Source organism: Parasteatoda tepidariorum, chromosome 9 (assembly GCF_043381705.1).
Source record: "Parasteatoda tepidariorum isolate YZ-2023 chromosome 9, CAS_Ptep_4.0, whole genome shotgun sequence".
Classification (NCBI taxonomy): Eukaryota; Metazoa; Arthropoda; class Arachnida; order Araneae; family Theridiidae; genus Parasteatoda; species Parasteatoda tepidariorum.
The window spans coordinates 82351353-82378848 of NC_092212.1; the positions used below are offsets into that span (position 1 = coordinate 82351353).

The window sequence follows — 27496 nt, forward strand, 5'->3', positions numbered from 1 at the left end:
GATGCAACATACAAATATTTGGTATTTAGCCTATACTGCTGAACGCAGAATATTCATTTCAGACGAATAATGGAAGAATCGTCTGCCGAAGACAAAACTTAATTCGTTTATATCCATCTTTCTTGTTTTCTGCCCTGGAAAGGGTTTATTCGATTAACAAAATTATAATGAACATAAACAAATTTGTGAAGGGTCCGATTAAAAGAAAAATCATTTTGTGAAGGGTCCGTTTTTAAGTTAAAATATTTTGTGAAGGGTCCGTTTTTATGAAAAGATATTTTGTGAAGGGTCCGTTTTTATGAAAAGATATTTTGTGAAGGGTCCGTTAACGGACCCAAATTCCTTCTAAACAGACCCCTGATAAGTTTCCTTCCTTTAAAGTAACATCAATGTTTCACTAGTGTACGGTACAGAAAAATAAAAAAGGAACTACCCTGAATAACTTTTGATCAAATGATGGGCTTCACGTTCACCCCGACCTCAAATATGCTAATGGAAAGTGCAGACGATATTTTGAGTTACGAAATCAGGCTCACAAACGGTACTTTATCTGAATCAACGTACCTTTTCTTCCACGGATTTCTGACCCCTAAAATGTAAGGGGTAGCCGCGATCCGGGCAATAGGGTCCCAATAGTTTGGCCAGGAAAACGCCCCAAAGCACCGTAGTGAGTAAAAATCGGATCTTTTCATCATAAAATATTTAGAATAATCTGTTTTTAAAAAAAAAAAATTCTATTTGAAACTGTCGCTGGTCTTATATCCCAAAAAATTTGTTTCAGCGATGAAACGCCAGTAGTGTTTGTTGTAAAGGTGCTTAATTTTTTTACGAGTTAGCTAAATTTAGTTTTTTTTTTAAATTCAAAAAATTATTATTGCAAAAATGTATATAAATGAAGGGAAAAAAATAATTACTAAAAATATATTTTAGAAAATTATTAAGATTAAAAAAATTAAATTTGGACCATCTAGAATATTTACAATAACAAGGGCGAATGGTAGAAAATTATATTTTTTGCGACAAATGCGTTACGACTAAAGCAAATCTTGTTACCCAAGTATCTTCTTGTTAGCCAAAATAAATGCTACTTAAAAAAATATTTTACAACCAATATATATCTTAGACACGAAATTATGCTGGACGTTAAGGACTAGCGACAACATTTATTTTTAATTAAATAAACGAAGGAAACAATAAACGAGTAACAATAAAAGAAACACAAAACCCTCCCCTTCTGGGAGCGTTCGTAATTTTTAAAGGCCTTTAAATGAAATATTTAATTAGCTTTTGTAGACAATTCAAGTGTTTCGCTTTCGTAAATAGATGTCAGGGGTCTGTTTAGAAGAAATTTGGGTCCGTTAACGGACCCTTCACAAAATATTTTAACTTAAAAACGGACCCTTCACAAAATGATTTTTCTTTTAATCGGATCCTTCACAAATTTGTTCATCTTCATTATTGTTTTGTTAATCGAATAAACCCATCCAAGGGCAGAAAACAAGAAAGATGGATGTAAACGAATTAAATTTTGCTTTCGGCAGACGATTCTTCCAAATATTCTGCGTTCAGCAGTATAGGCTAAATACCAGGCTAAATGTTGCATCTCTAATTTAGAAGCAGCAATTGTTTTTTATTTTTTAAAATTTAATTTTTTTAATTATAATTTTACAGTGTTCAGCATAATCTTGTATGTCTATACAATTCAAAAACTCCTTGAAAAAGTTTTTTTTTGCAATAACGGACCCTATTTGCACAAATTCATAAAAGCGGACCCTGATTGAAAAAAGTGAGTAATTTTTTCACAATTTCACGAAAAACGGACCTTTCACAAAATGTCTGGACAGACCCATGGATGTATTTCATCAAGTTGTGCCCACGACAAATACTGTGAGACACACGTGACACCTTATATATTTCTAATCAAATTGATTGGAGAAAATAACTTGGGCTCTCATTGGACCAACGTTCACGAATCTTGTCACCATAAGAGTTCAAGAGGCTGTTATTTTTCCGATATTAGCCCTATATAGAATTATCAGATTCACCCACTAGTTTTTATATTCATTATTCAGCGAATATAGGCCCTATATTTGCCCCATAAAAGTCAATATTTGACCTACATAGGACCAATATTAAAAATTCTAGACATCCCAATATTGGTCCCTCGGTCCATGTTCATATCGGATCCACATTGAGCGCAACTAGGGCCAAAGTAAAAAATGTCGCTGGGGATATTTTTCTTCTTTTAACTTCAAAAAGTTCAATTTTTTTTTCAAAATAATTTTTTTTTAGCAATTAATCAAAATATTATTATCTATAAATAATCTATTTAATAATCTACTATCTCTAATCTATAAATTATAAGTGAAACTGTTTCATAAAATAAATTAAGCAATTTAATTATGGCGAATTACCAATTAAATTACAATTATAATTGTTTCAAAATGTATGTTTTTTCCCCAAAAAATAAAATCTTACATCTCATGCATTTATAATTATTGGCAATGAAGCAATTAAGATGTATTTCAAATATTTTACGAGACACAGAAAGAAACAAGTAACATGAGATCCGTCTCATATAGTAAAAAAAACAAAAAAAAAACAAGCATTTTAGTAATTAGCAGACAGTTTAGTAGACGATAACAAATTTAGATTACAAAATTACTAATTTTTATTTTGGTTTTTGTTCCAGATGTGTGTCAATGGCGTAAGCACGACTTCTTTAGTATTTAATGAGGTTAACTTGTCAGCACGGGAACAGGGTGTGAAATCGAGATGACTTCTTTTTTAAAATAAAAGAAAAGAAAGCAGTTCCTATTTCATCAAATGTAAATTACCCAGCTCTAAGTATTTTTTTTTTCCTATTTAAATCCGGGAAGATGTATTTCTGATATAGGTTTTAACTCTTCTTTTTAAAACCATTATTCTTTCTTTTTTTTTTTCTTGTTAACCGTAAAAACAATATACTTAATGTTTTAATAATAGAAATAATTTGTATTTTTAAATAAAGACATTTAGTGGGATTGGTACAACGGTGATTGATTAAGGTTAACAGGGTGTGTAGTCAGATATTTCAACAAAAAATAAGCACCTTTTAAGTAATTTTGAAGTTTCAAAAAATATTTTTTATCACTTTCCAAAAAAATAATAATAATAATTATTAGGATCTGTGCCGTAAAAATAATTATTTCTTCTAGCGTTCAAAGTTCTTAATTTATAAACATAAAACAATAAAATTCAAAAACATTTTCAAAACCTATACATAATCATGATAAATTAACTAGTTTGTGATAAATATTGCAGAGAAAATTATGAAAATCACGCATTTTTAGTAATTTAGAACAACATTCAATACGACAAAGAAATTTAAAAACCCTATGCACCCTGGGTAAGTGCCGATGCCCAATTAATCTAGCAATTTTTATTTTTATTTTTTTGAGGTTAAGCGCCATTGCTTGACCATTTTATACTATAGTATCGTTATCTATTGATTTGTAAAGTAACTACACAGATTGCATATTGGAACAATAGCAATTTATTTTCTTTACACCAAAATCAATTATAAGGTTTAAAATATTGGGAAAATATTTTAACACAAACTAAATATTTTCAATCATGACGGTGAAAAACCTTGGTTGACATATTTTCAGAGTGGCTTTTGAAAAGCGACACTAGACAAGAAAATGACCAAACTAAATTAAAAAATATGCGAAGCATGAAATTACTCTTAAGAAATATAATTTTATTTTATGACCGTCGTTAAGCATTCGACCTAATTTTGAGTTTACAACAATTATAGCAATGTTAAACTCCATAACCATGTAATTTTGAGCCCAACCAATAAAATATATGAATTCCTGGATCAAGTACTAAGAGAAATTTACCTTCGTGGACTATTGGGGAAATAACCCGCAGTTGAGTTACATGGAGAGGAAAACCTCCCACGGTTAGACTGACAGCATGGGGACTCCAACCCATGATCTCTCTACCACTGAGAATATTTGACGTCAGCACTACGGTCTGCACTATCCGGGAGAGAAATTCGTATCGACCAGCCATCGCTGGTATTCGAACCCGGATAACCTTATTGTTGGGAGGTGAACGCTCTAACACCTGAGCCACCATGACTCCAGTAACGTAGTTGAGGTTGATATTTCAGAAATCGAAAATATTTCAGAAATTTAAGCCTAAAGAATTTCGAATTAGCATTTGTTAAAATTACTACATTATAGATAAGTTTTGGAATAAATTTATTTATAATTGATAAGCGATTCATTAATAAAATTATACTTTTTTAAATCTCCAATATAATTTTAAATCATATCAAAACCACTTTTCTCTTCAAATCCTCAATTAATAATTATTCAACTTCATGGTTTCCATGGTTAAATATTTTAAATGGAATTTATTAAATTACGTGGCCGACAAAAACAGTTTTCATTTTCCATTTGTTTTCTTACTTCAAATTTATTTATTACAAATTTTTTTTTATTTATAAATTTAATACAAATTACACCTTTCAAATAATCTAAATTCAGTGAAAAGCAATCATTCAAATATTTCCACGCCTTCATTAATAAATTTTTAAAAATTAAATATATAAATAATTCTTAGTAAGAGGTGTGCTTAAAAAACAAAAAATACTTATCAATAAGAAACTGCCACGCAAACAAGGTGATGCATAAATTCGATTAAAACCGCGGGAAATTTATCGAGAATTGTGGCAAACAAGAAAAACAACTTTCATCCTTTGGGATGTTTATTTTTGAATGATTTTAAAGGTCATTTATGAGTGCATAGATCACGTGTTACATTGACGATATCCATTATCTGTGACTTTTCAACAAAAAAAAAAATCCTATCCTAAAGAAAGCGATTTTGTTCCGGAAATTCGAATTATTAGAACGTAAGTTATTCAGGTGATAATTTTCTTTTTCTTTTTCTTCCTGTGCACTGTACAAAAGTATGATGTGGCTTATACTTAGTAAAAATATAAAGGTAAAACAAAACTAAACGGATGCAGAGAAATTATGTCTGACGAAATAAACAAAAGAAAAGAAAAGTTAAAAGTTTAATTATAAATGTAGCATGGGCAACCGAAAAATGACTTAATTTTATTCAAAGAACAAAACAAATTTTACAGCAGGATAGTTATAAATAAGTCATAAACAAAATGTGCCAAAACGTTAAAAAACAAAAAGAATGTTTTAAACAAAATATGCATTCAGTACATTTAATACACAGTGGGCGTAGCCAGATTTTTCAACAAAAAATAAGCAACTTTTAAGTAGATACTTCTTAAGCACTCAAAAATATTTTTTATTACTTTCCAAAAATGTTTTTTTTAATTAGAAACTGTGCAGCAATAAAAAAAAATAATTTTTTCCTATCGTTTAAGTTCTTAATTTATAAACATAAAATCAATAACATTCAAAAACTGTATATAATCATGATTTAAAAAAAAAAAAAAAAAAAAAAAAAAAACAGTTTCTGATAAATATTGCAAAGAAAATTGTGAAAATCATGCCTTTTTCGTAATTTAGAACGATAAAATCGCCACGGCGAAACGATACGATTTTTATACGATAGAAAATTAAGCACTTTTTACAAACCCGGAATTTAAAAAAAAGCACATTAAAGGGCTTTTCAATAATGTAAATTAAAAATAAGCACCTTTAAACACTTTTTAAAGATGCTAGGCACCGTTTAACATGCATCTTTTTATATATATATCCTTTTATTAATGAACGCAAACCATTACACTCACATGAATAAAAACTAAATCAATACAATCTTTTATAAAAATTGTGTTTATCGACAATTCAATGCTCTTTTAAATAAACATTATTTTTGTATCACTGATTAAACATGGTAAACAGCGGGAGAAGGGATAACACGGGAAGCAACATTCAGTGACTCACAATGCAACAACTGATAAGATGTTGCTTTATCTGGAAGGGAAATGCTATAACAGTGAATGAACGACTTATAAGGAGTTTTTAATCCAAGAATGACACTTATCTATGTTTTGATGAAAGGAGTGAGGGGGAAAAAAAAGGCTTGTTTTATAAATGATCGATATAAATTAGGGATACTACCACCCTAGAAGAAATTGGTTTCTTCCAATCGAACCGGAAGAAATGGGGAAAAAATAAATAAATATATAAAAATTAAAAACTTTCAAAAAGAAAAATCAATTGTTATTATTGAAATCTGATTTAAATAATAACATTAATGCCCAACTTGTTTCACAGGGTGCCTAGTCAAATTTTTCAACAAAAAATAAGCACCTTTTAAGTACTTTTTAAGCACTCAAAAAATATTTTTAATCATTTTCCAACAAAAAAAAAAAAAATCATAATTAGGATCTGTACAGTAATAAAAATGTTTTTTTCCTATCGCTTGAAGTTTTTAATTTATAAACATAAAATCAATAAAATTCAAACTCTTTACATAATCATGATAAAATACTAGTTTCTGTAAAATATTGTAGAGAAAATTGTGAAAAATCATGCATTTTTTTTTATAATCCCGAACGACAATCGACACTGTAAAGAAAAAAAAACCATCATACGTTAGTGTTAGCATATTGTTCGAGCAGCGCGATTAAGTTCCTTTTACAAATTATCATTAATACCTTTAGGTTTTAATGGTATATTGTTGAAAAGACGACCTGCCTGTGTAGGGGTTAGGGAACTGGCCTCGCATCAGAAATGTTCTGGGTTCGAATCCCGAGCAAGGCATGGACGTTCTTTCATTCTCTGTAAAAAAAAAATTTTGTTGACAAGGTAAGAAGTGTTTTATAACGATCCTTTTTTTTTTTTTTTTTCTTCAAATGACTATTGTTACATCTTGAAATGTCAGGTTTTCAAATGACGATACTTTTTTTAAACACAAATAATAAATGAGGTAATAAATACCGCGCATACAAGAAATACTAAAGAGTATCTCAAAAAACACAATGATCACTTTGTGACTCAAATGGCTTCAAAATACACCGGAAATACTAACCCGGAAGTATAGACAGTAAAGAGCTTGCAGCGAATTCTAGTGTAGAAAACAACATCCATAAAGAAAGCCAGTTATTCCAAACTTTTTTAAAGGGTATTTCTTTTTCTTCTTAATTTTCAAAATTTAAAACTGTCTTCTGTTCATTTGAGTGCTTTGCGTGTAGGCTACTATTTTCACGCCTTTACATCAAAAATAAACAATAACATCAAAAATAAACAAGCAGTGCTTTCGAATTACTTTTGAATAAACCATTTAATTTTCAGACAACTAAAAAAAAAAAGAATATGAAGAATCGAAACATCTTATATTTAAGCCATGTAAGCCTTAGTATCCTCTTTCAGATTGTGGCGTAACTACCACTATAAATATTAAATACCAATTCACTACTATATAAGACATGTTAACTTGATTCTATCTTTAGGTACCCTTTTGATAGATGAAGGTTGACGTAGTCGATCAAAACATACCCCTCATTGGTGACCCGGACGTGATATGAACTTGCCAACATCGATGGATGGGGCACATTAAACAGCTGATTTGTTTAAAATATAGCGCTACAAAAAACATTCGGAGGAGTAAATAAGCGTTTCCCGGCCATGAAACAAAAATGAAGAAAAAAAATTATGAACGAAATGATATAAATGAACAAAAAAAAAAAAAATGAAAAAATATAATGAGCACAAATAATATAATAAAAAAAAAGACAGCATGAATCAACTATTGGTATTCTTTTCATCAAATTCTATCACAGATAAAATTCTGGAAGGGGAGTAATATGGCGTAGTTACAGCTATAATTATTAAATACCAATTCATTAGTATATAAGACAAACAAACTGCAAAAAACTCAATTATGAAACTAAAAAATAAAAAATCTGAAAGCTAAATTTAGTTTAAAATGTAAGAATAAAAAATCAGCAAGTAAATAAATCGGAAATTAATAATAACGGATTCAAATAAATGGATTTCATTACGTGAAATTCAATAATTAATTCAATTTAATTCTGTATCAAAATGATTAGCTGAAAATGTCCCCTTATGAGGCAATAATGAATATAAATAATGAATTGATTAGTGAAGTAACTCTCATTATTATTATAACATATTTTCATTTTTTTAACTCTTTGTAAATAGATTTTTTTTTAATTCCTAAGTGCCCCTGACAAGAGGGAAGGAGGCGTAAGAGCAATGCTTACGTAAAACCATAGTTAAATTTTTTTTTAAATGCAAAAAGTAAAGAAAAAATAAGAAGAAATAAATGTGGGAAAAAAATGGCACCAGGAAAAATTTCCAATTTGAAATGAAAGTTAAATTTGGGAAAGAAAAAAAGTTGGGGGAAAAAAACTTAGGTACTAAAGGAGCTTGGTCAAGAACTTTGACATCAAAAATAAAAAAAAAGATTTCTTAAAGAGTATTTACTGAAAATTTTATCGAATGATTTAAGATGTAAAATTTTATTTTATGCAAAGAGTCGTCTGTTTTAGTTGAATTTAATCTTAATATTTAGATTTGTGTAGTAAAAAATTAAAGAGAATGTAGCGAATTCATTATAGCATGAGAGGAAATTTGCGTATTTTAGCGGCTGTTAAAAATTGGCGAAAGCGTGGTTTCATAATATTCGAACGACCCCAACAGGGTAAAAAAAATAGACATTCCAAGTATTTGAAAAATATTTTTGTTTTAAGTTTTGATCCATACTAGATAACAAAAGGGTAAAAAAAAAAGAGTTGAAAGTATGAACGCGGACATATTCATGAAATAAANTTAAAGTTTTTAATTTATAAACATAAAATCAATAAAATTCAAACTCTTTACATAATCATGATAAAATAACTAGTTTCTGATAAATATTGTAGAGAAAATTGTGAAAAATCATGTATTTTTTTAATAATCCCGAACGACAATCGACACTGTAAAGAAAAAAAACCACCATACGTTAGTGTTAGCACATTGTTCGAGCAGCGCGATTAAGTTCCTTTTACAAATTATCATCAATACATTTAAATTTTAATGGTATATTGTTGAAAAGCTAACCAGCCTGTGTAGGGGTTAGGGGACTGGCCTCGCATCAGAAAGGTTCTGGGTTCGAATCCCGAGCAAGGCATGTATGTTCTTTCATTCTCTGTAAAAAAAAATTTGACAAGGTAAGAAGTGTTTTATAACGATCCTTTTTCTTTTCTTTTTTTCTTCAAATGACTTTTGTTACATCTTGAAATGTCAGGTTTTCAAACGACGATTCTATTTTTAAACACAAATAATAAATGAGGTAATAAATACCGCGTATACAAGAAATACTAAAAAGTATCTCAAAAAACACAATGATCACGTTGTGAGTCAAATGGCTTCAAAATACACCGGAAATACTAACACGGAAGTATAGACAGTAAAGAGCTGGCAGCGAATTCTAGTGTAGAAAACAACATCCATAAAAAAAGCCAGCCATTCCAAACTTTTTTAAAGGGTATTTCTTTTTCTTCTTAATTTTCAAAATTTAAAACTGTCTTCTGTTCATTTGAGTGCTTTGCGTGTAGGCTACTATTTTCACGCCTTTACATCAAAAATAAACAAACCACAAGCTGAATTACTTTTGAATAAACCATTTAATTTTCAGACAACTAAAAAAAAAGAATATGAAGAATCGAAACATCTTATATTTAAGCTTTAGCGTTCTCTTTCAGATTGTGGCGTAACTCCCTCTATAAATATTAAATACCAATTCACTAGTATATATGACATGTTAACTTGATTCTATCTTGATGTACCTTTTTGATAGATGAAGGTTGACGTAGTCTATTAAAACATACCCCTCATTGGTGAACCGGACGTGATATGAACTTGCCAACATCGATGGATGGGCCACATTAAACAGCTGATTTGCTTAAAATATAGCGCTACAAAAAAAAAACATTCGATGGAGTAAATTTCCCGGCCATGAAACAAAAATGAAGAAAAAAAAATAATGAGCGAAATGATATAATGAGCAAAAAAAAAAAAAAAANAAAAAAAAAAAAAAGAAAAAATATGAGCAAAAATAATATAATAAAAAAAGGACAGCTTAAATCAACTAGTGGTATTCGTTCATCAAATTCTATCACAGATAAAATTCTGGAAGGGGAATAATGTGGCATAGTTACAGCTATAATTATTAAATACCAATTCATTAGTATATAAGATAAACACCAATTAAAACTAAAAAAAACTCAATTATGATACTAAAAAATAAAAAATCCGAAAGCTAAATTTAGTTAAAAAAAAGATTTCTTAAAGAATATTTAAAGAAAATTTTATCGAATGATTTAAGATGTAAATTTTATTTTATGCAAAGAGCAGTCTTTTATTTGAATTTAATCGTAATATTTAGATTTCTGTAGTAAAAAACTAAAGAGAATGTAGTGAATTCATTACAGCATGAGAGGAAATTTGTGTACTTTAGCGGCTGTTAAAAATTGCCGAAAGCGTGGTTTCATAACATTTAAAAGAACCCAACAGGGGTAAAAATTAGACATTCCTAGTATTTGAAAAATATTTTTGTTTTAAGTTTTGATCCATACTAGACAATAAAAAAAAAATTCAAGCACAAAAGGGTAAAAAAGAGTTGAAAGTATGAACGCGAACATATTTGTGAAATAAAGAACAATAAATGGAAACTGAATCCTATTTACTCAACGTGTTTATCTTTCTTCCCTTTACAATCGTCTGCGAAACAACCGATTTCTGAAAAATATCACACAGCGTGAGTCACGGAACGTTAAAAATAAAACCTCATTTTTATGATGACGAAATATCACAAGTTCCTACTTAAAAAGAATAAGAAAACCTGTTGAAGAGATCGACTACTAGAACCAGCCAGAAAAAATATGACGCAACTGACGTGGCGCGCTGATTTGCTTCCGAAATCCGATCGCCAGTTGCAAGCGATAAATATTTAGGTTGTCTGAGCAGAAAGCCACACCTTTAAATCATTGTTCTCCAAAACCCGTAAAAGGAGTAAAAACTAACAACACACGAACATATAATTATTGAAAGAAAGCTATCAACATCGATTCTGGAAAGCTATTATAACTGAATCGTTTATTTCAAAAACTAGTTTCAGGCTATCCCCCCCCCCTCTCAAGTAATATGGAACAAAAAAAATTAGCTTTTTAAATTGGCAAACGATACAAACAGATGAGACAAATTAATTTACTTAAAATCTCGTAAAGTTTACGGAGGTTCTTAGAAAAAAAAATTAAAATAGAATTTTTTTAAACAAAATTTCCGGTTTTTAAATAAGAACATATTCCTTTGATGTTAACGGAGAAACAATTTTTTTTCATCAACAGTTAGTAAAATGAGTTAATACCGTCAAAATGTTGAGAGAGAAAATGAGATAATTTTTAATAAATTAAATGTCATTACGTAGAATATGACGACGCTATTCAAAAATTGTCATGTATTTATATTTTATAACCTTCGTTGAACAGCCGACCCAAACTTCGGGTTTACGACTACTAATGTTTAACTTCGTAGCCTTGTAATTTTGAACCAGATCCAGAAGACAAGGGAACTCTTGGATCAAGTATTGGTAGAAATTTGTCTTCGTAGAGCACTTTTTAATGGAACTAACCCCAATTTGCGTTAGATATAGGGAAAGACCACGAGAACCCCCCCCCACACACACACACGTCTACTCTAACGACAAGGGGACCCATAATCCGTCTACCACTCAGGATATTTTATCAGCACTATGGTCGGTGCAAGCCGGATGCGGAATTCGTATCGACCAGCCAACACTGGGATTCGAACTCTGTAAACTTCGTTGGAAGGCGAACGCTCTATCCCCCGCTCTATCCCCTGAGTCGTCACAGGGCTGTCATGTATTCAGTAATAAAGCGACCAGTAATGAGTTAACAATAAATAAAAATTTTCTAAAAAAATAATTCCAGATTTCGCATTTTTCATGCAACTCTCACCAAAAAATGACACATTTTATTTAAGCTACGACAAATCTAAGTAATTCACAGGACGATTTGTAGAAAAGAAACCGTACATTTGGGGTGCACGACTTGCGGTCCGCGAGAGCTACTAAAGAGAATGAGAAAAGTTTTTTTTTTTTTTAAGTAAAAAATTTTAAATCTTACAATTGAGTCACCACTTTCTGATTATGTCAATTTGGACAAATTCTATCGTAAATCTACGTTGTTTTTCCATTGCTTTTTTCAAAGATTATTGCTGCGAAATTCTGCATAGATTAAAAAAACTTAACATTATCAATACGCGAATTTTGAATTAAAACAATCGCTTTTTCACTCGCATTATTGTTGCCGATTTCATCATAATAAATTCCAGTGACGCTTCGATCGTTTTTTAGTTTATAAGTATAAAACGATCAAGTAATAACAAGTTATCTTTCCCTCGTTTTGTCGGCAGTTAGTGCCATGCATTTGTAAACGATATTGTAATAGAACGTAATTGCAATAAGAATTAGAAAAGTGGATGAAAACTCTAATTTTTAAACTGCTCACTGTTTGTTATTTCGTTTTGAAATTCTCGCAGCATATGGGATCTTTTTAGAAAGAAATTTTTTCCCACATAAAATTCATATAACTTCTATAAATGGAAATAATATCGGAAGTATAATACCAAATATAGACTATTATTTTGTACTATATTTAATTTTTAGTTTTTTAAACCCCATAAATCGCTTTTGTATTACTCTTTAAACAAGTATATATATATACATATAATTCACACTTTCATTCCGTGAGCATTACTTCAGCCTCTTTTTCTTAAATTTATTTATTCTATTTTAATAATTTTCTTTTTATCCTTTTCCTATGTTGATAAAAAGGAAAAAATATTGAATAATTTGAATGAAGTTTTCTTTTTTCAGCAAATGCATTACTAAGTTTACTGTAAAAAAATTTAGTTCTTAGAACACCAAAGTTAACACAAAACTTAACAAATTTGTCAACATGACTAAACATGCGTGCGGCCCATCATAAGTCAACTTGCTGTGCAAGTGGCCCTTCACTGATAAAAGTTAATAATACACCCCTAACGTAAGCAGTTGTCAAATGCAACAGACATCTAATTAATTCTCACATTCAGTCGTCACACCAAAGCTAGATGCAACTGAATATACAATCCTTATACAATACAGAATATTAAAAATCAATACAGGTCTACTAAAAGATACAATTGTTATTTAACAAACGTAAAATAAAACTACCACAAAAAATACCTGTTACGTAAGCGATAAAATTATTCCAAACTGTTTCAACGCCAATATAATATTTGCTAATCCAAAAACAGCACCTACATAAAATAGCATTAAGCCACACTTCCTATTAAAAAATTCTTTGAGGGAGAAAAAAAAACAGCCAAATTCCAATCCTACTCGAAACTGACCTCCCCAAGGTCGCTGTACTTGCCCCGTCGATCGAATGATAACGCCGCCTCGGCTGCAATTAATTTTTCCCAAATTCTTCGAATGTTGCAAGACTGAATATGCTAAAAACGTTCTGCCTAACAATCTAATAATCCCTATAGATTAATTCTGTCAAAGGTTTCTGTTTGGCGCACTTATTTATTATTTTCTTTTTCGGAAAAGATTCATATAAAATAATTTTCTGTACTATGGATTTTATGAATATGTAATTCTTGATGATAACTAACGGAAAGCTAATCTATATTATTACCATTTCTAATTCATTTTTCTACAATACGTGGCATGTAGCTTTATTACAAACAATAAAATATTTTGCCAAACGATATAATCTCACTGGTTATTTATTTATTCTAAGATTCCGATAAGACGAAAAGCATTAAGTAAAATTATTTCTTTTATAGGGATTTTATGAAATAGTCTTGATAATTCAAAGAGAAGATAATCCACATCTTTTTCATAATTCAAATTCATTTTTCATAATAAAATATTTTGCCAAACGATCCTCACAAGTTATTTATTTATTCTAAAATTCCGGTAAGACAAAAAGCTTTACATAAAATTTATTTCTGTTACACGGATTTTATGAAATAATCTTGATAATTCAAAGAGAAGATAATCCATATTTTTTCAAAATTTAAATTCAGTTTTCATAATAAAATATTTTGTCAAACGATTTAACCCTCACGGGTGATTTATTCGAAGATTCTGGTAAGACGAAAAGTTATACGCAAAATTATTTCTATAACACGTATTTTAAGAAATAGTCTTGGTAATTCTTAGAGAAGATAACCCACATTTTTTATTTTTTCAAAATTCTAATTCATTTTTCCAGAAATTTTCGGAATTCTGTCTTACTGTAACAGGGTGCGTAGCCAGATTTTTCAACAAAGAATAAGCACCTTTTTAAGCGCTCAAAAAAATTTTTTAATCACTTTCCAAAATATATATATATATATATATCATAATTAGGATATGTGCAGTAATAAAACTATAAATCCAGAACAATAGAATGAAATAAACATAAATTGAACAAAATGCAAAAGCATTTTCAAACATTTTACATAATTATGATAAAATAACTAGCTTACATAATTTTGTTGGAAAAGGCTAACGCAATTTATTTTTTTGATACTATGGATATTATATAGTCTCAAGTGTTGTCTCAAGTAACAAATCATAATGATGTCAACAATTCAAAAAGATGTTATGGATTATTCATATTAAAAAAAAATTTTCCTTTTCATCTTTGAAGTTCCTATTCTGATCATAGATTATGTCACTAATACTTCGTACTACATAGATTATGTAACTGATAGATTTCAAGTAAAGAAATTAAGTGACAAGATAACAACGAGCTAAAATTTACAAGCAGAAATGTTATTATTTTTCAACAAAACATTTAATTTTCGGAACGCTTTTGAAAGTATCGCGATATTGATTGGAAAAAACATTGCATCACTTAAATCGATTTTTTTTGCTTACTATTGACACATAAATGACTCCTTATACGAATAATTAGTAAATGATATGCAACTTTTTATTATTTAATTTACATTAAAAGAGGCCCCTAAAACTTATGCATCAAATGTTTGTAAACAAATAATTTTATAGCATGAAGCAGACAACAAAGTCAAAAGAAGTTATTAATTGAAAAAAAAATCTCTTAAAATTCTAAAGATTTATTTGGAAGTAGCTTTTTTCTCAACTTTTTCAAAAATTTAAATAAATATTTTGCTGTTTCTTTAGAAATGTTCCAATCATTAATTTGAAACTAAGGCTTATAGTATAACAATTAAATTGAAATATCAAAGCAAACTGACCAAATTTAGTTTCAGTTTTTCTGCTAACAGAAATTCATAGAAAAATCCAGAGACACTAATAATTCTTAAGCAAATATTGTCTGACGACAGTTTTTAAGAGAATCAACAATTTATAAAAGGTTCTAGACAGGGTTGCAAACAAGCCATCTTTTTCAATACAAAATAAATAAAAAATTAAACCGGAAGGTTTTTATTGCAAATATTAGCTGTCAAAAAAAAAAAAAAAAGGTCTTAGTTGGTTTCTTTTGTAATTTTTTTCTAATCATAATAACATACAAGTATTTTATTTTATTGTAGACTACTCAATAAAATAATATAAGTAAAATATTTTACGATATTGTGCTATGTATCAGATTTAATAATGCAGCAAAATGGAATATTTTATATATTTAATAGCTAATGTGATGAATGTTTCAAACTATGAATGATTTGTATTTAATTAAACACAATGGATTGTAGTTTTTTTTAATAACAGAAACGAAATTAAATTTGTAATAGTTCAAATTTTACTGTGCTGATTAACTTTACTATTCATGATAACTTTACAATTTCGGATTATAATTTTAGTATAAAGGACATATATTTATCTATTCAAATTGCTTTCTTTTTTAATATTTTGACATATATTTTTAACTTTTTCTCAATGACATATATTCCATTAACAGCATATTTTTAAGTATTTGTGGATAAATAATGTCTTAGATTTAACTGATTTACACTATCTGATCTGGTCAAAACATAAACAATGATTTACGCTAATTTAAAACTATTATCTTAAAGACTAACAAAATAACTCTACTGTTTAGCATTTGCAATAAAATGTTTAGGGAACATGGAGGACTTATTGAATCGACAGATTTAACATGCAGCAGTCACCATTTACTACACGAGGAGTCTTCGGCCAGCTGGGTTTGAACCCACTAACTACTGGACATGGGCTCAGTCCCCTACCAACCCAGGCAAGTACATGGAGATAGTACTCGTCAATGTTTTTTAAAAGGAATGTGACACAGTGATTTCCAAATAGTGTTCGCAGATATTTCCATATTGTGATCTGTCACGCCAACTACAATTGCCAAGGTGCCAAATAGATTTTAAATTTGCTAATGTCTTATGTTTGCCTAGAGGTGGCTATGAATTATACCTTTCAAGGCAGTCCCTTTCTGATGTCTGCTTTTAGTTTCTAGTGGGCCACTGCCCACAAGTTGCCAAGACTAGGCAATTATTCTGACACTGATCAAAATACAGAAATCTCCCCCAAATTAAGAACTAGGCTGATGAAATAATTACATTTTTAATTCATTCACTTAATATTTTAAAAACTGATAATTAATAAAATTTAGATTATGTCATATTTTTAAAATAATTCTTTTGTTTCTATATTCACAGTTGCTTATTAAATTTATTCATTAAATAAATTCATTCCCCCAAAATAAACTATAATTTAGGGTTCCACGGCTGAAAAAATTTGCAACTGCTGATCTAATGAATCGGAGAAAAAAAGTCTTTGTGAACTAGAATGCTAGACAATCAATTTTAATTTTTAAAAAAATCGAATTATTTAGCTTAAATTGATAAACATTTATACAGCAAAATTATGACACAAGTTATATTATTTCAAATATTTGTATTATAATAAACACTTCATAGCATATTTTGACAATATTAAACATTATAGTTTTTAATTAAGATTCTAAAATACATAATTCAAAAACGCAAAAAAAAAGAAAGAAATGGCATGAAATTTCATTACAGCAGCACATTTAATTAATAATATAACCCTTTTCTTTACGTTCAAAATAAATAAAACATATTAAATAATTTTTATTCAGGAAATATGTCAGTCAACACATCGTAAGAAAATCTTTTCCCCATGTTACCCTTCTTTAATAAAGGAAATTATTATTTTTTATAAGATATGCCAGGCAGGATTTCTATAAGTAACCACAACCTGCTTACAAAAATTAGTTTAATAGTTATAAATTCTCGTTATGAATAGTCTCTAGTAGAGGAGAAATGCATACACAAGTCTCCAATTTATTTCAGCCCAATAAAAACTTATTCATGCTACTGTTTTTACATTTAAAAAAACCAAAATTTCTAACAAGAGAGCTATAGGAGGATTTTCATTGCTTCAATGCATCATAAATATATTACAAGTAGAAAAATACTCTTGTCTTGAAGTATGTAGATAAAGAAACAGGTAAATTATTAATATTGAAAAGAATATAAGACCTGAGTATGCTAAAATAATCAGGTACCTCTACACTTAATCACTAATTTCCTAAAATTTTTGTTTTCTATCAGCATCCAGAGCACAAGACTCATAATTTTTCTTCCTTCAATTCGTTCGAAAATCGAAGTTTACTCGCAATTCGTTCAAAAATCGAAATTTAGATACAAAACAAATAATAGTCATGATTCAACAATAATTATTAAAAAATACACGTCGATTATTTTTTAATCATTTCGTGGAAAAAAATAGTTTATATAGGTAAACTTTAGTTAATTCAAATTTTTTTTTTCTTCTTTAAATCACCTTACTTTAGTCACAAGTTTTTTTTTTCATTTAATTTAAAGTCCATTATTTTTTAATTACATATTATTATCGTAGTTACTTATTATAATTCGTGGTCGTGGAGACATCGTGTATAAAATCGAAATAATGTTAACGATCTACATACCAATCAGAGCAAGTAAATAAGATTGTGTTTACGACTGACTCGAAGTAAAGCAACGTCAGAGGCGCACCTGTAACGTTGCTGTTCATGTTTTGTTAAATAAACACTAGGAATTCATATGAAAGTGATGCTATCTTACCTTTTTAGGTTCGATAAATAATCCTAGGTATTAAATCCACAATTCTGTTAATCTAAACACAGTTAAAAATGAAGTAAGAATCACAGGTGTCGCAAAGAAAGAATATCAACAACACGTAAACCAGTTCACGGGGGCTGCAGAGAAAATTGATGAATGAAAGGAACCAACGAACCGAATCCACCCTGGACAAGCGAAAGAAAATCCAACAGGCTTCACTGACATTCGCTGCATAGAGCAGCCATCTTCGCTCAGTGTCACCGGTCGCTATGGTAACCACGCCACGCTCCCTCTTCTACGCATTCTATCACAAATCGATAATGCACTCGCTTTTCGAATAATTCTTAAGAAACGATACAAAAATGTTCGAATCTAAGACATGATTCGGAATAAGGGAGGAACTTATTTCTTGGGATTACACAGCTATCCACAAACGCACACTTCACGAGCTAGCAGTTAGATAGAGCAACAGGCGGCCGACTGACGTAGGCAGGACCTCTTTCGCCCAAGAAGTGACGTGACCGATGACGTAAACTCTTTCTGCTGCCCTCTTTTGGAAGAAAGATGAAGTAGAACGACGTGAGAGAGAAAACAACAAAACGATAGGAATCTTCGTCTCCGCACGATTGAACTGCGGATTAACGTTAATTTTGTGTTCAAGATGTCGATTTTCATACTTTTAGTATTTTCTATTTATTTTTTTTATCGTTTACTCGAGATAGTAGGTTACGAATTTCTCACATAAAAGTATAAAAAAATCCCATTACTTAGAAATAAGGAAGAAAATGAAACAATTTTCCTCAAATAAAAAATTTTTTTCGCTCCACGCAGTTCTATAGAATGAAGAGATCGAAAAACAGTATCGTCTTCGGTTAATTAGTGGATTCTATAAGTTTGGAAAAAAATCGTCAATAAATTATTTAGATAGAATCATTTAATATCGTGAAAATAATTACTTGTAATCGTGTAAAACAATATCGTGAAAATTATTACTTGAACGAATGTTGTGATAATTGTTTAAAATTATCACAAAACTTGTTTATTACATTCATTCAATTATTTAAATACAAGAAAGGGTTTAAAACTCTAATTCATGCAAAAGATATTGCAATTTCAAGTGCCTTTTTGCAAATGTTTTCACACTTTTATTTTATTACCGTCGTTGAACAGCCGACCCAATTTTTTGGGTTTACGCCTACTAATGTTCAACTCCGTAGCCTTGTCATTTTGAACTAAAGCAGAAGACAAGGAAACTCCTGGATCAGTATCCCAGAGATATGATTTGTTGTGGGAACATGGAGGACTTTGAGACTCGACAGATTTAACGTGCATCAGTCACTATTTACTACACGGGGAGTCTTCGGCAGGCGGGGATTGAACCCACGACCTCTTGAACACGGCCCTAGTTCCCTACCAACCAGGATATCCCGGGCCCGTTTCACACTTTAAAAAAAAATGACAGTTTAGATGCTGTAATGTAATGACTGAATGATTTATTAAACAAAGACTTAAGTAATAATCTTAAAGCTGATAATTTAAGATACGGAATCAGGCCTAAAAACACTTTCTCTAAAAATAATATACCTTTTTTTTTTATCCTCAATTTACATTCGGTAGCCACAACATACGAATTATGGCATCAATAGTTAGGCAAGAAAGCGTCGAATAAAAGATAAATAAAGCCCAATATAAAACTCTAGATAAATAATATATACTATTTAGACTTTAAACCAAACTTTCGTGACTAAATATAAAAATCTTTAAGCCAAATAAATCATAGACTAGCAAAAGAACGATAATTGTTTTTACACATTTTCTCAAAATTGTTAGAAAAATAAGTAAGTAAAAAAAAAAATTTTTTTTATTAATGAAACCTTAAGGATTTCACACAATTTTCATTGATAAATAAATGAAACGATAATAGTATAAATCAATAAATTTAAAAAAAAAACAGACAAGGGCAATTTGTTACTGTTAAAGCATTCGACGCAAATTATACAAATTAAAGAAACCTTTAAATCATCACTGGACAAAAACCAAAGAAAATAATCTTACTAAGACAAAATGGAAAATCATTTTGTCGATTCATTTAATGCTGATTGGCAAACAAATAACAAAAATTCTTTTTTGCGCAATATATAAATTAAAGTGGTACGTTATAAGAGTAGAAACTGAATCTGATCAAATTGACTAAAGGACAAGAGGCTAAAATTTATACTAATCAGATAATTTCGTCTGACATTCGACAAATTTGCATTCGCCTACTTTGTCGAATGTCTTGTAAATGTCGCTTTTGCTAATGAACTTCCTTTGAGCAACAACTGTTCTTTTCATTTTAGCTGCTAAAGGTCCTTTTGGTAACAGTAAAAAGTACAATTCGTCGCAAATTACAAAATTAAAATAAGATTCTTCGAAAATTAGTCAAATTTTAACAACTTTTCTGGAAATTAATAAAATTTTAGCAAATTTAAAAATTGTAGAAATTGTTATTCGTTCTACATTGATAGACAGTTACTTTTTACTTAATACTCGTCAGAAAAAAAAGTAAAATTAATAATAAATGAAAAAAAAATCCTGAATTGGGTACTTGCACTTCGAGAAGAAAAAGATCAAACAAGCCCTCACATGTGATCTATGACGTCAGCACCAGTTTATAGCCAATAAACAAAATGTCGCGTCAAAGCTGAGCTAAGTTTTTCCACATGAGTTAGAATGAGTTAACGTGAAGTTATTTAAATACAGCGCCGTTGTTGAAGTATAATTTTTTCTTAGATTTATTATTTGTTTATGTATTTAACTGCAACAAGTGATATATTTTTATTTCACGTACCTGGCAACTTCGGTGCATAATTCATGTACTTACTACATGGCTTTGTGCCTGTCTTTGTGTTAAGTAAGAAATATTTGGTGCAACAATTGAAATCATTGTGAAAGAATCTTTGTGAAGGGATATAGAATGTATCACTTAAGAGAATTAATACTTGACGGGGTAAGTCAACTAGAAATAGAATAGCCGTCGTTGTCGTTGTTAATTTACGTCGCACTAGAGCTGCACAATGGGCTATTGGCGACGGTCTGGGAAACATCCCGGAGGATGATCCGAAGACATGCCATCACAATTTTGATCCTCTGCGGAGGGGATGGCACCCCCGCTTCGGTAGCCCGACGACCTGCGCGCGAAGTCGAGCACTTTACGGTAGCACAGTTTAACGAGGACCAATACCGCACACCCTCGGTCCCTACGCAAACTGATCCAAGTGGTCACCCACCCGCCCACTGACCACAGCCAGTGATGCTTGACTTCGGTGATCTTCTGGGAACCGTGTCTTAACGATCAGTCCACAGCGGGACAGAAATAGAATAGAAAGAACAGTTGCTAATGTAAACAAAGCCATGTTTTAACAACCAATCAGGTCAATACTACGTCACTAGCAGGTATACCATTGGTTTAAATTTAGAATTTTATTTGGCTAATTAAAAAAAGCGGGACATCATACAGCGGGAGAAGCAATTTGGTAAAATCTCTTTTAGCTATATAAATCATTTAGAACTTAAAGAAAAGTGAGTTTAGAAAAACTTTTTTTTATATTTTATATCCGCCGTTGAACAGCCGACCGAGTTTTGGGTTTACGACTACTAATGCTCTATTCTGCAGCCTTGTAATTTTAAAACAATCCAGAAGACATAAAAAGTGCCGAATCAGTACCCCCAGAGGTGTTGATTTGTTATGGGAACATGGAGGACTTTGCGACTCGACAGATTTAACGTGCATCAGTCACCATTTACTACACAGGAAGTCTTCAGCCGGCGGGGATTGAACCCACGAACTCCTGGACATGGGACCAGAGCCCTACCAACCAAGCTATCTCGGCTTTAGAAAAATTTAAAGAAAATCATAAAATTTCAAATAATGAAGAAAAAAATTTTAAAAATATCAAATTATTGCAAAATAACTCAGGATTACGCAATAGACCATAATTTGTTTGCCTTTTGATATTTTGAAAGCAATTTTTAAGCATTTGACGCTTCCTGTTTTCCCGAATTACTCATGAAGATGAAACAGAATTTTGCCGTGAAAAGTTTCCCTCAAAATTCTCTTTTTCCATCATTGCTAATTTAAAATTTAAAGTGTAGAATAATTGAGTTCAGAAAAACCTGGAACAAGCAAGCCACGAACTTTCAAATACTGAAAAGAAAATTTTAAAGTATACAAATGAAAATAAATTATGAAGAGATAACTTAGGATTGCGCAACAGTGAAATTCTCTTCTAATAATTTGTTTGCATTTTAATACTTTGAAGTATAGTCAAACCCCGCTATAGTGAACATCTAAGGGACCGAAATTTCGGTTCACTATAACCGGAAGTTCACTATATCCGCACTGCATTTTTCCCAACTGTTCCCTTTCATGACACATTATTTAAATAAATGACCCATAAAAAGAAATTCAAAAATGATTAAAAAACAATATGGAGTAACAAAAAAAAAAAAAATTTGTTAACTTTTATTTATTATAACTCTCCGTCCTGCGTACAAAAAATCTAGAGATGGCCTTTATTTAAGAATGGGAAACTGAGATAGAAGAAGCAAACAAGAAAAAAATGCTTGTGGCTACTTTCCACTCAATTGATGGCTTTAAAAATTGGAATATGTAATTTATGTAGAAATTTCAAAATTACCAAAAAACGAACACAGAAAAAAGTTCATAATATCCAATTTCCTCTTTTCTTTTGGTTATTATTTTTTATTATTATTTTTTTCTTATTGTTATTATTTTTTTCCTCGTACAAAAAAATAATATATGCGTATAGCAAAGCACGGGAGCGAACATTTTGCTCACTATATCCGGGTGTTCACTATAAACCGTGTTCGCTATAACGGGATTTGACGGTATTTTTCTCAGCAATTGAAACTTCGTGATCTACTCTAGGTGTGCCTGAACTTACTTTTTCTCTCTTTTAAATTAGTAATAAATGAGAAAGAGAATTTGCGACGAAAAATTATAATTTCGTCCCTTAATTTCGCAGCTCATTTGAAAATAACACGGATTTCACAGAAGGAAGGGAAGAAAGAAAGAAAAAAAGTGTTCGCAATTTGTTACAGATTTCCATCCCAGATAAATTTCGCGGACTATTTAGGAAGAAGAGAAACTTTCTGACCTCGTTCCTTGTTCTTCACTCATCACTCCTTCAGATGTTCTGTGTTTCGACCTTTGACACCCCCTATCTACAAAACGGTTGAAGAGTCACAGTTGTTCCCTCCGTTTTCTCCATCGCATCGTAATATTAGTGATCAAAAACTCAGTTTGAAAGATGTTTCAGTCTATTTATATAACTGAAACATTGTAACGCATTACCCTATATCATTTCGGAACATTCAACGTATCATCTCCGAGACATGTTAAAACTTTTATGTTGTAAACATAGATAAATTGGAACATGAAATGTGCTCCGAATTGGCATTTTCCTGCTGAGTGCTGAAAACTCATGTATAAGGGACTCAAGATAAAGACTCCATAAAGGAACTCAAGAGTTTCCCAGGAAATCAGTAAGAATTAGAATTAGTTGAAGAAATTATTTTCTATACTGAGTACACTTTGATAATAACCTTTTTTTTTTTTTAAAGAGAAAAATCAATTTTAATTTTTATCAATTTTCAGTCCCTGGTCATCACCATCACTAACCCTGTCTATCGTGTCTTAATTTCTTTACTTAAAATATCATCTGCATCTATTCTTCTGCATATTTAAGGTTCGGCCCCTGAGCTATGAAGGGCGTCACAGGAGTCCTTTTTTTAAGGGGCAAGTAAAAGTACAAAGTTACACTGAATTTACAAATATTTCTTAAATTTGCAAAAAGGTTAATTAATTTTATCTTATTTCTTGTTTTTAACTTTAAAGAATATTTATAAAAATAATTTGTAATTTTTAAAAATTATAAAATAATTGTAAAATAATGTAATAAATAATAATATAATACTAATGTCGTGTTCAAGGCCGGGATGGCTTGGTCGGTAGGGCGCTGGACCCATGTCCAAGAGTTCGTGGTATCGATTCCAGTCGGCCGAAGACCCCCCGCGTAGTAAATGGTGACTGATGCACGTTAAATCTGTCGAGTCGCAAAGTCCTTCATGTTCCCATAACGAATTAAAACCTCTGGGGGTACTGATCCAGGAGTTTTCTTGTCTTCTGGATTGGTTCAAAATGACAAGGCTACGGAGTTGAACATTAGTGGTCGTAAACCCAAAAATTGGGTCGGCTGTTCAACGACGAATATAAAATAAAGTAAAATGTTGTGTACACACATAAAATATAAAAATAAAATTATGGTATAATATTTGAAGGGATATTTCTAGTTTTCGAAGAAATTTTTTTTTTCCAAGTTTGTTAGGTTTTAGGAATAGAATTCGAAAAAAATTTTCATGCACGAGTTTCTGGGTCCTTGGTATTGTTCCGCGAAGTCCAGCGGCGATTCTGGCGCAGCATATGTAAACACATAAAAAAAAAGACGGTATTAAATTTTTTTGCTCGATTAATAGTAGTCTGCAATTGGAAGGTAGCAAAGAAACATACGACCGTTAAATCTTCATTTCGAATTTAAGTTTAAAAAAAAAAAAGAAGAAGAAGGAAAAAGTATGAATTGATAGCCATCGAAATCCCTTTGGCCAATGGAAAACACACCGCCCCAACACAGAATGTCTATTTGGAGAATAGTTCCCCGGAGAAGTCATACATAATCTCACAAAAAATGCAACTGCACTGTCCCCCTCACCTCTTTCTACACCCCCCAATGTCTTCGGCGCACGCGCGCAGAGAATAGGAGGGTAAAAGGGGGTAGGGTATTTTTTGGACCGATGCCAAAAACTGTGTTTTGATGGAAGTTTGCTGTGTAATTGAAATGGAAGAAAGAAACCGTTCTTTTCTTCCAGAACTCGGTGTTTATTAGTATAGGAATCGCTTTCCTTCTTACGAACACCTCCCCCCTCCCTTACGTCTTCCGCTTAGAAGCATTCTTTCAGATCCAATTATTTACAGGGAGCGAAAAAGTTAGACAAATATAGGTAAAATCCAATCAAGACAATTTCTGGAACATATTCCTTTTTTTTTTATACTATTCATTCAAATGAATTTTTTCTCGAGGGGTAGCTTTCTTCGACATGCCGGGAGCAGACAAGGTTGCTGGAAATATATTCGAACAATGGAGCTAATAAGAAGAATGGTTTTCTTGGCTGTACGGAGAATAATACTTGTTCTTAAAGATGTTTTCTTTGACTAAATCATTTGTAGTTAAGATTTGTGACGGAACATCTTTATTGACTAGTTTAGTTGCAAAGCGAATTTTATAAGTAATAGCAGGGTATTTGCTACATTTTAGATTTTCAAATTCATGACTTTCCATGACTTATTTCAAGACTTTTTTCATGACTTCACGAAGTTACTATTTTCTCCGACAAAAGCACAATAATAAATTTAAAAAAAAACATGATAGGTATAACCAAAACTGTTATACTGTGCATTTTCATATTTATTGATTTTAAATTTAAAAAACAGAGTAAAGAAAGAGTTCAAGTAATAAAATAGCTGAAAAAATACAGAAGCAAATAATTGTTTTTCTTTTTTTTTTCCCCCCTGCAGAATTATATTCTAAAGATACTTTTCTTGCTCATAGTAAAGGAAAGAAATACTCCTGATTTTTCTGTTCTCATTTCGAAATTAAAAAATTCGCCAATGACTGACCGGCTTGCTTCAGCTAGAATTTGAAATTGATAATTATAAAATAAAAAAATAAAATGAAAATAATAACAAAAATTCTGAAATCACAGAAGTTTATTAGATAATTCCCTCTAGAAATGATGTTTTTTCTTTCATTTTTTGAAATAACACCATTATTTTTAAAGAACGGGATAAAAACATTTTACATCTTAATAAAATATGACTGTGAGTGGAGATTTTGTTGCAAATTCAGATATTCGGAACACCATGAAATTGGGGACGGGGGAGAGTCAATTCCATTTTAAAAATTGGATTTTTCGTTGACCTAAATCGACGATCTTTTTTAAAAAAAAATAGTTAAAATCATGACAAATTTTGTTCAATACCAAAATTCATGACTTTCCAGGTGCGCAAATGTAATAAATGTGCATTTCAATTTCTATTTAGTGCACATGTAATTGAGACTTGAATGAAAATTACCATTGAATAAAGGAAACCCCACAGTCGTTTTGGTGATTGTTAAAGGGGTCTAAGCATCACCTCCTACATCAAGAAGCCTCCACACGGTCTTTTATAAGTAGTCCGCGCAGACAGTTTAAAAAGTGAACCAGTTTTGCGCATGAACCCAAAACATTTTATAAAAGTAATTGAGAGAAATATATCTTATATATTTGAGAATTGAATCTGTAGTGGTTGACAAGTGAATAAGGCAAGCCGATAATATTCATGAATAAAATAAATTTTTAATCATATATTTGCTACCACTTTCTTATTTTAAATATATTCTGTATTAAATTAATCGTTCGGTAAGTGGATGTCCTTCATAGTGGTCTGATCGGACTACCCATAAAAAACCGTGTGGAGGCTTTCACTTATAGGAGGCGTTGGTCTAAGGCTTCGGAATATTTGTTAAATAACATTATTTTGGGTAAACCTATATCGTGCGCAGAGCCTGACTAAGGCATATGGGGCAGTTGCCCAGGGCCCCCACATTAGAACAGGCCCCCCAAATCAAATAGAAAATTTATTTTAAATTTCCTTCCTCAGTGAATTTTTTTTTTTAACAAAATATCAGTGCAGTGTAAAATCCGTTACTTTTATGTCAGCTTCTTCATTAATCTATCGTATGAACACAATCTTATATTTCATGAATCCATGGCTTTCGAGGACGGAATTCAGTTAAATGACGATGGACACATTTGGCCAATGAAAAGCCTGTATTTTTACATATCGCAAGATGCGATATGTTTACAAAAATACATGCTTCTGATTGAGCCATCATAATTGAGAAATTTTAGCTGAATTCCGCCCTAATGTCAGAAAGGGTATGAATTCCTCGCAGCTTGTTAGCTGACAAAGTTAACAATCAGAAAACTGTATTCCGCCTGTTGGACATAGAATTGTCAGAAAATCAATAAAATGGACAGAACATTCCGTCTGCCATTGGAGGGGGGGGGGACTTTATAGCTATTATAGGTTCTAGTTAAATTTCGTGTTATTTATAAAGAGGTGAGAAGTTTAAATACCTCCATAAAGTTCAGTTCTTCATTACTGAAGTAGTGCAGCAGGGGGGGGGGGAGGCAAGGAATTTTCGCCTCGGGGCCCTAATTAAGCTAAGTCGGGCCCTGGTGGTGTGTGCACTTTATGTATCACACTTATCAAAATAGGAAGAAATTAATAATAGCCGATTTTCATGGTTGATAACCGA

At 30.9% G+C, this 27496-nt stretch overlaps 1 protein-coding gene across 3 annotated transcripts in view; it reads right to left on the bottom strand.

Moving 5' to 3' along the window:
• The window catches only part of LOC107440642 (plexin-A2), a 471562-nt gene that overhangs the window by 162452 nt on the left and 281614 nt on the right, over positions 1 to 27496 (bottom strand). For 2 of the 3 annotated variants that reach the window (XM_071184824.1, XM_043049324.2), the window contains exon 1: positions 18081 to 18591. The exons of the other annotated variant lie outside the window; for it this stretch is intronic. The gene's annotated coding sequence lies outside the window, so the exon portion shown is untranslated. Of the gene's footprint in view, positions 1 to 18080; positions 18592 to 27496 lie in introns of those variants that run through there. 3 annotated transcript variants of the gene reach the window in all.